Consider the following 9,448-nt stretch of genomic DNA (forward strand, 5'->3'; position numbering starts at 1 on the left):
AAGAGAGTGACCAAGACTTTTTAATGGCAACAAGAAGCTCTGCTATTGAACCACTTAAAATACCTTACCTTGTCTCTTCCCAGATGTCCCAAAAGTCTACTCCCAAGTCCCATCAGCTTGACCAATAATCTGGACAACTTGCTTTCTCATCCCCTCATTCATTCACACACATTTGTCAAATGCCTCCTATGACTCAGCTTCCCACCAGGTACTATAGTGGCGAATGCAACAAACGTTCTTTGCAGCTAGGGAGTTAAGCATTGAGTGTGGACAAGCAGACATTAAACAAAAAAACATACAAATGTGTATCACACTAAAAGCATAGATACCCACAATAAGTTAAGAGAGCATGGTGTCACAAAAGAATTGAAAACAGGCGCCCAAATACTTGTGCATGAATGTTCATAGCTACACTATTCACAATAGCCAAAAGGTAGAAACAACCCAAGTGTCCATCAGTCAATGAATGGATAAACAAATGATGATATCTACATACAATGACATATTATTCAGCCTTAAAAAGGAATGAAGTAATTACACATGGTACAACATGGATGAACCTCAAAAACATTATGCTAAGTGAAAGAAGCCAGACAAAGAAGGTCAAATATTATAGGATTCCACCTGTATAAAATGTCCAGAATAGGTAAATCCATAGAGACAGGACACACATGGGTGGTTGCCCTGGGCTGGGGGTCAATGAGCAATGGGGAGTATCTGCTTAATGGGTAGAGTGTTTCCTTTTGGGGTAATGCAAATGTTTTGGAACTAGATAGAGGTGGTGGTTGCACAATATGGTGACTATAATAAATGCCACTGAATTGTTCACTTAAATGGCTCACTTAATTTTATGTTATGTGAACTTTGCTTCATTAAAAAAACGTGTGGCTCCAAAAAATGGAATATTATGGAATGGCTTAGTTTAAATGAAGACCCAAGGAAAGGCAACTCTGAGGGACTAGCAGGTATATGCAACATGAAGGATGAGTAGAAGTTAGTAAAGGGAAGGGTGGAGGGTGGCAGGCTCCAGACAGACTGAATAATATCCATGAAAGCAATCAGGTGAGAGAGATCTTGGCACCTCTGAGAACGGGGAGGAAGTCGGGTGGCTGGAGTGCAGAGAACAAATGAAACTGTGGCTTGAGATGAGACTGAGAAGTAAGCAGGATTGGATCATCATAGGGATTTTTTTTTCATTTAAAAATTTTTTTATTTCAGAATATTACCGGGGTACAAATGTTTTGGTTACATAAATTGCTTTAGCACTGTTTGAGTCAAAGTTATAAGTGTGTCCTTCACCCAGATAGTGTGCATTGTACCCACGAGATGTGAATTTACCCATCCCCTCCTCCCTCCTCTCACCTGTATTTCCAATGAATGTTATTTCCATACGTGCACATAAATGTTGATCAATTACTTCCAACTTAGTGGTGAGTACATGTGGTGTTTGTTTTTCCATTCTTGTGATACTTCACTTAGAAGAATGGGCTCGAGCTCTGTCCAGGTTAATACAACAGGTATTAGCTCACCATTTTTTATGGCTGAGTAGTACTCCTTTATAAGCATTTTGATGTGAATTTTTTGTTTGCCTTTTTTTAGCATTGTTGGACATTGCAAAGAGAAGTGATGTGATCTGATTTACATTTGACGATCAATCTGGCTGCTTTGGGAGGGATGGGTTAGAGGTAAATAGAAGTGATACCAAGGCAATGATTAGAATCTTTCCTCCTCCTCCTGCACTTCTTCCTCCTCCTCCTCCTCTCTTTCTCTCTCTCTCTCTGCCCACAAGAGAACTCTAGAGCTCAGAAAGTTAGAGACCTTGGAGGGAAAAGGCAACTTGTTCAGATCTTAAGTCTAAATTCAAGATTCAAGGATCCAAGAAAACAAACATGTTAAATAGAAATGACAAGGTTAGTCCAGAAACCACCCCTCCTTCCAAAATTCCACTGGAGGCCCTGGCCAATACAACAAAAGAGGTATAACAATGGAAAACAAGAGTCAAATTTATCATTATTTGTGGATAATATGGTTATGTATATAGAAAATTCATGAAAATATATAGACATATACTAATATAATTAAGAAAATCACCAAATCTGTTAGAAATAAAAAACAATATTATATTTATATACCAACAGACAAATAGAAAATAAATTAGGAAAAATATAGTTTGTACAATTACAACCAACAATTAGATATCTAACATGAAATTTACAAAGATGTGGAAATGTTTATGGAGAAATTTACAAATATTTATTGTAGTACGTAAAAGAATAACTGTTCACAACCAGCCTGAGCGACATAGACAGATACCATCCCTACAAAACAATTTTTAAAAATTAGGCAGGTGTGGTAGTATGTGCCTATAGTCCCAGCTACTCCGGAGGCTGAGGCAGGAGGATTACTTGAGCCCAGGGAATTCAAGGCTTCATTGAGCTGGGATCATGCCCCCACACTCCAGCATTGATACGGAGACTCAGTCTCAAAATTGAAAAATAAAAAAAGAATAACCAAATAAATGGAGAGATGTGTCCTTGGAAGACTCAATATCACAAAGATACCACCACTTTAATTATTCATTCAAAACAATTACAACCAAAAGTCCAAATGTTAATTTATTATGAGTCTTGATAAATCAATTCTTACATTGCCATGACAATTTGGAATAAAAAGAAGAATGAAAGAGGACTAGTTCCATCAAATATTAGGATTTATTCTGGTGCTTTATTGATATTTAATGTAGTCTTAGTGCAGTGAACTAATTGATTAACAAATAGCACCAGACCCACGCATAAAAGGGGACTTGGTATACAGTAGAGGTGGCATTAAAAATTATTAAAAGGATGTAAAGCTCGGTCAATGGGGCCAAGTCGACAATAGTGAGGTTATATAGACGGGAGAAAGGATCTTTGAATCCCTGCCCCTCACCATCTACCAAAAACAATTCCATTGAAAGTAAATTTGCTACAACTTTTACAAAGAAAATATATCTTACTTGTTTACTGAGCCCTTACAAATCTGAAAAGCTTCTCTCTCTCTTTTTTTTTTAAATCTTGTTTTTATATATGAACAGAATCCGGGATGAGTTTAGAATTCTTAGATCCCAGCTTTTTACTCTCAAAATTCCACAGACACTGCTCCATATTTTTTCTAACATTTCTTGTAGTGGAAAATAAATCTGGAACTAGATGGGTTTCTCATTCTTCCTAGTTAGCGACTCCTTCTCCTTTTTTGTTTGTCATATTCTTTTTTCCTTTTTAAGCTTAAAAAGAAATTGCCGATATGCACTTAGGTGTTTCTTTATATCCATTAATGCTCTATAATGCACGATGGCCTTTCCAAGGAATCCACAATTTTTTGGCTCAGGAAAGTTTCTTCTTTTATATCTCTGACTTCTGCTTTCTTCTTTTCCTTCTGGGATCTCTTCAGAGACTGATTAGATCTGTTCTATTTCTGTCCTTGTCTCCCATTCCTACCAGCTTCTTTCTCATCATCATCGTGTTTCCTACCTTTTCCTTTCCATTCCAGGCAATCTTGGTTGGTTTGTACTCTACATCACTTATTTGACTCTTGTTTCAGGATTTATAAAATAATAGTGAATTCAGTCTTTCATTCCTCTCCCTTATGTCATTTAGCTTTCTTTTTTCAACTGCCTACTTTTGGCCATCTCTCTTTCTGTTTAAACCTTATTATCCCATTTCTCATCTCTGGTTTCACAGAACTCCTAATTTCTTAAAATTAGAAGAAGACATTCTTGACACTGTCCTTTTTTTGTATTATGTCCTTTGCACATCGCACACATTTTCTCAATATTTTATCATCAGGAATCTTTTGTAGAGCTGGCTTTGGAGCTGTTGAGGTCGTTCACCTTTCAGTGGTGAGCTGTGTACACAGGGCTGGTGTTTTTCCATAAATATTTTGAGTAAATTGTCTTTGCTTCCCCTCCTGGTTCCCCTTGGTTGTTCTTGGCTTCTCAGATCTGGAACTGGAGGATTTCTCTGGTGTAAATCTACAACACTCTCATTGTGACTGAGCAGCCAGAGGGGAGTTGGGAGGAAGCCTGAGCTCCGAGTATCACTCACAGGAATATTTATCTCTGCAGCAATTATTTCCATGCACGGTGAAGCTGTTGTTCCCAGCTCAATGTTTTGTATCCACTTTGTGTTTGGCACAGCCTCTGCTCCAGTATAAACCTTGGCTAGGTCCAGGCTGCTTCCTGGTGCTGTGGCTCGACACATAAAGGAAATGCCCCTACAACCCGGAAAGAGTTTTCTTTGATGTAGCAGCTCCGTGAATCTTAGGTTTTCCCACCACCACTGGTTTCAGAAGCTTCTGATCTCTGCTAGTGTGGGCCACAGAGTCCGGGCACCAAGCACAGCCGCCTCTCTCACCTCCAACACGTTCTACTCCAAATTAGGAAAGCTTAATGATTCCCCCAGGGTATCCTCTAAATTCCTTCTTAATGTACAAGTCCTCATCATTTTGATCTCTTTCTTCTCCAGATGGACACCTTTCTAATCCTGGACGCTCAAAGTGCTGCTGTGACAAAATGATGCTGATCTGTGAAGTTCAAGCAAAGCCCAGATTATGAGGTCACCATGTGCCACATGGCCAACCCATGCACCCAGTTCTTACCCCTCCAGCTAAGTGCAGGGGCCCCTATATTTTATTCCAGATGACAATGTTCTCTCTTAGGAAGGAATCATTAGGTGAACCCTTGGTGTTTTCCTCAGTTCGACACCTTCTGTGCTACATCTACCAAAACTTTTGCAAAATTTCCAGTAATTTTATTGGGCCATTCCCTAGCTTTGAGTTCTTCCCTGCTGACTCCATACCTTTGTTATTTCTTTAATAGGGACTTGGCTAGAGATTGAGTGGAGAGTTTAAAAAGAGTTTAAGAGGAGATAGATGTCTGTGCTCACATTGATGTCAAATCCAAACATCTGGGAGTTAGATTTACTTGATACACCTTGCTGTACTTTTGCCTGTGTCTTATCTGTTAAAATGTACCCATATTTGCAGGGAAGGATCTATCTGTGCACGACACATGGTCCAAGTCAACAATATTCAGTGTTTTCAGATGAACACATATAAGAGTCCCCCCCTCTCAATATGTAGACTTATCAAACAAACACAAAAGAGCTACCAAACTTAGGGAAAAACATCCCATTTGGACTCTATTGAGGCAAATTTTTTTTTTTCCTTTTTTACTGTAAGTTTAGCTAACATATGAAACAAGTGCTTCTGTATTTAAAAGTAAACAGAGAAACACATGAACGATGAATTTTAATTGATTTAAAGACTATTAAAATGTGTGCCAAACTAAAAGTAAGGTAACAAATTATTGAAGGTCTTTACTCTCCTCCCGTGGTGTTTCTTTGTTGGCAGGTGGAGAGATCAGAGACAGAATTAAACTAACCTACAGTGTTTTTGTGGTTTAAAGTTGTTCTATAATAAGCAAGCATATATCACTTTAATAAATATAAAACGGGGAGAAAAGTAGAAATGAGGGATCTTATTGCTTGCCTAACAGAGTGACCTTATTGCTGATAACATAAAGAGGAGACCTATTTTCATTTATTTCAAGGCTAAATCTTCAGCCTGATTTTATCCTCCCTCCCTTCCTATAGTGTTCTGGCAACATGGAATAAGAAATTTGGGAACAGGTGGAAGAGTCAGTTATGAATCTTTAGTCAGTTTGACCAGGAACCTAGAGAAATAATGAATCTTAACAGAGAAATAATGAATTCATGTATAAAACCCACACAAAGAAGCAGAGTGATTTCCATAAGTGGCAGAAACACAACCAAGGGATGTGCCATTTGCTGTCTGAACTGGATTTCATCTTTCTTTTGGCTCTCACCTCCTATTAGATACACTGAATATGGAGATATAGGAGTTTATTCTAGGAAAAAGCAGTACATTGCAGAATGAAGACAGTGAAAAATATCTGTGGGGTTGTCATTCATGTGACCAGTAAAACATGATTTTTTTGTGCATGTACTAGGATTTGGGACAGTGGTGAAAGTCTTGTACTTTTAATTTTTCTAAAGCAGGAATGTGACATTAGAGTGTCTCCAAGAAGCATGCATGTCATTACATTCTATCCTGATGTTTTGATGGTTTAAAAAATTGATTCCTCCTTCTCCTGGACCAAAATAAGGATGGTAGTTTAGTTTCTGCTGAAACATTAGAGTTTCTCATTTGGGCTTCATTTAAAACCCTCCTTCCTTTAGAAAGTGTCTGGCACTGTGCTGTTAGGAAAAATGTGATCATCCCTTTTCATCTTTCGTAGGCTAGGCTGTGGGAAGCCAGTGCTCAGAAGAAGCAGGCCCTGTCCACCTCCCATCATGCAAACAGCTCTAGCGACGATTATTTATTTACAACAGCTAATACAATTGGTAGTAACGACTTCATAGGCAACCTCTAAGTGCAGGCAAGATGAAAAATTTACTAAATTGGAGAATAAAAATGCATAAGAAAATGTACAGAATCAATATTTCATGGCCTTTGCTTTACCTAGCTGTTCACAAATCTATTTCCGAGCTCGCATTAAAATTTAAAGCAACGTCATGCGACAAGTTCAAGCCCTGGGTTATTTCACGTTCGTTTAGCTTTAGAAGAGTTTTGTTGTTGCTTGTTTCATAAAGTCATGAGGATCAGAGCAGGGGGGACATTTAGGAAACCATTTAGCCAGGTGAGTCTGTTTTTACTTTTCTTCAGATAGGAAGAATATTGTGTCTGTCACACATAGAAAGGTTGGTTCAGACATTCTGCCTCTGAAAGGTGGGAAACCTGCAGCCTCAAGGCCACAGGTGGCCCTCCCGATCCCCAAGTGTGGCCCCTCGACCGAATCCAAACTTCGAATTTGGATTCAGTCAAAAGGCCAGTCAAGGATCCGGAAGGCCACATGTGAAATTACACCACAGGAGAAAACATCTAGAGGAACAGATGTTGATGCAATATTGATATTTGAGACAGGACATTTCTTTATGGTGTAAGTTTTGAGTAAATGCAGATAGAAAAACAACAATTAATAGCTCCCTTCTCAATGCTTTAACAATATCTTAAAGAGATGTTGAGATAAAGGGATAGATAGCTCATAAAATCTACAAAACATTATAGCTATTATAGCTATACCCAGTGCCTTTTCTAGTATTTTGTTTATTTACTTGTTTTGTTGTGCCCAGTACACAAAGAATTTGGAGTTTATACAGCATCCATCATTTCAATGATTTACCATTATTCTAAAGTCCCTAAACTGTTTTAATGGATTACTTTGTCAAGACATGGGTTTGGGTTGCACATGGGCTACAGGTGGAATGAGAGAAAGAAGTAAATTCTGTTGCTAGACAGAGAAACGTTATAATTACCCAGAAACTGCTTCTCTGAGAAGCTTTGTTCTCCACAGAGTGTTATTTAAGTATGTGACAATTTGTGAAGATGCTGTGTGGATGTCAAGGGATTATTTTACATATAGATACCTTGCATCCTACAGAGAATCCCAAACTTGTCTAGTGCACAGATGAATATCATTAAGCAAAAGCACAAGATGGCCAACAGCCTTTATGTTTTGGTCTTAAATTATTTCTAATCCCTCATGGTTCAAAACCTATTACTTATATTATTTTAACGTCCTCCTCCCATTTTTATTGTTTTTTAATCATTCCTGAAAACGGATGTTTTAAGAAAGGCTAGAAATCCGTTCAAAGATTTAGAATGAAAAGTATCAATACAATAATTCTAATGCAATTTTTGTTGCTAATCATGTGTCCTTCAATTTAAAGTATAAACCAATGTCATAATTAAAAGGCTAGTGGCAGGGCTGGTAAGGCTACTACGAAAGCAGCAGAAGTGCCTTTTGAGGCATTTTGCCCTACGTACATTCGACTTATTGTACAAGTGGGTTTATAGCATATGAGGGAAGGGCAACAGACATCCGAGGGAGTTCCTTACTGAAGATCGCTCTTTTCCTAGCAAAATAGGAAACAACTGTATCTGCAAGCGGAGAAGGTGAAGAGAAGGTATTGTAAACCTTGCTTCCTAAAATACAGTCCTTGGACCAGGAGCACTGCAGAAACTGGGGCCAGTTAGAAATGCAGATTTACCTGCCCAGCCCAGACCTCTGAATCAGAGTCTTCTTTTTTTTCCCCCCTATCTACTTAACAGAGGAATAATTTATATACAATAAATAGCATCTATTTAATGTGTAAAATCTGATGAATTTTGCTAGCTGTCTACATCCATGAAACCACCATGGCAATCAAAACACGGAAATGTTCCATCACCCCAGATGATGCCTTGCCTCTCTGCGCCTCCTTCCTTCCCTCTTCCCTGGCCCCAGGTAATCATTGATCTACTCTCTGTCACTATAGATTAGTTTACATTTTCCATAAATGGAATCATGTAGTGTGCTCTCCCTTGGGTCTGGCTTCTTTTTTGCTCAGAATAATGCTTTTGAGATTCACCCATGTTGTTGGGTGTATTCGTAGTTCATTTCTTTTTATTGTTGGGTAATATTCCATTTTGTGCACATGTTACCTTTTGTTTCTGCATTCATCAGTTGATGACAGCTATTTGGATTGCTTCCAGATTTTGACTATCAATAAAGCTGCTATAAATATTCATATTGAAGTCTTTATGAGGATATATTTCAATTTCTTTTGGGTACACATCTGGGAGTGGGACAGATGGATCATATCCTATGGTATGTTTAACATTTCAGGAAACTTCCAAACAGTTTTCCAAAGTGGTCTTACCATTCTTCATTTCCACTAGCAGTGTATGTGAATTCAAATTGAACCCCATCCTCAGCAACACTTGGTATTTTTAGTCACTTTCATCTAAGTTGTTCCAGTGGTTGATGGTAATACCTTTTTGGGGTTTTAATTTGCATTTTCCTTCTGGCTGATGATGTTGAAAGAATCTGCATTTTAACAAGATCCTCATGTTCTTTACATACACAGTAAAGTTTGGGATGCATTATCATAAAGAACTTGAGCAGTTGGAGAAGGTTGAGCATAAGTAGATGGTGGATGGGATGTAACAGCCAGAAACCATGGTAAGCTCATTGATGGGTAATGACCATGCATTAGTAGTGACTCCAGTTCACATGTTTGGGTACTTTCTTCAGCAGCATAAGAACAGACTTGGCATATGGTAGCCATCTATAATTTATTTGTTTCTTAGACTAGCATTTTTTTTCTTATTTTGGAAAACAGAGATAGTTTAGAGAAAAAGAAAACCAAGAAAAAATCAAACAACCCCATCAACAAATGGGCAAGCGAAATGAACAGAAACTTTTCAAAAGACAGAATAATGGCCAGCAAACATATAAAAAAATGCTCAACATCTCTAATCATTAGAGAAATTCAAATCAAAACCACAATGAGGTATCACCTAACCCCAGTGAGATTGGCCTCTATCAAAAAAACACAAAACAACAAAT

Source organism: Propithecus coquereli, unplaced genomic scaffold (assembly GCF_000956105.1).
Source record: "Propithecus coquereli isolate 6110/MARCELLA unplaced genomic scaffold, Pcoq_1.0 Scaffold378, whole genome shotgun sequence".
Taxonomy (NCBI): domain Eukaryota; kingdom Metazoa; phylum Chordata; class Mammalia; order Primates; family Indriidae; genus Propithecus; species Propithecus coquereli.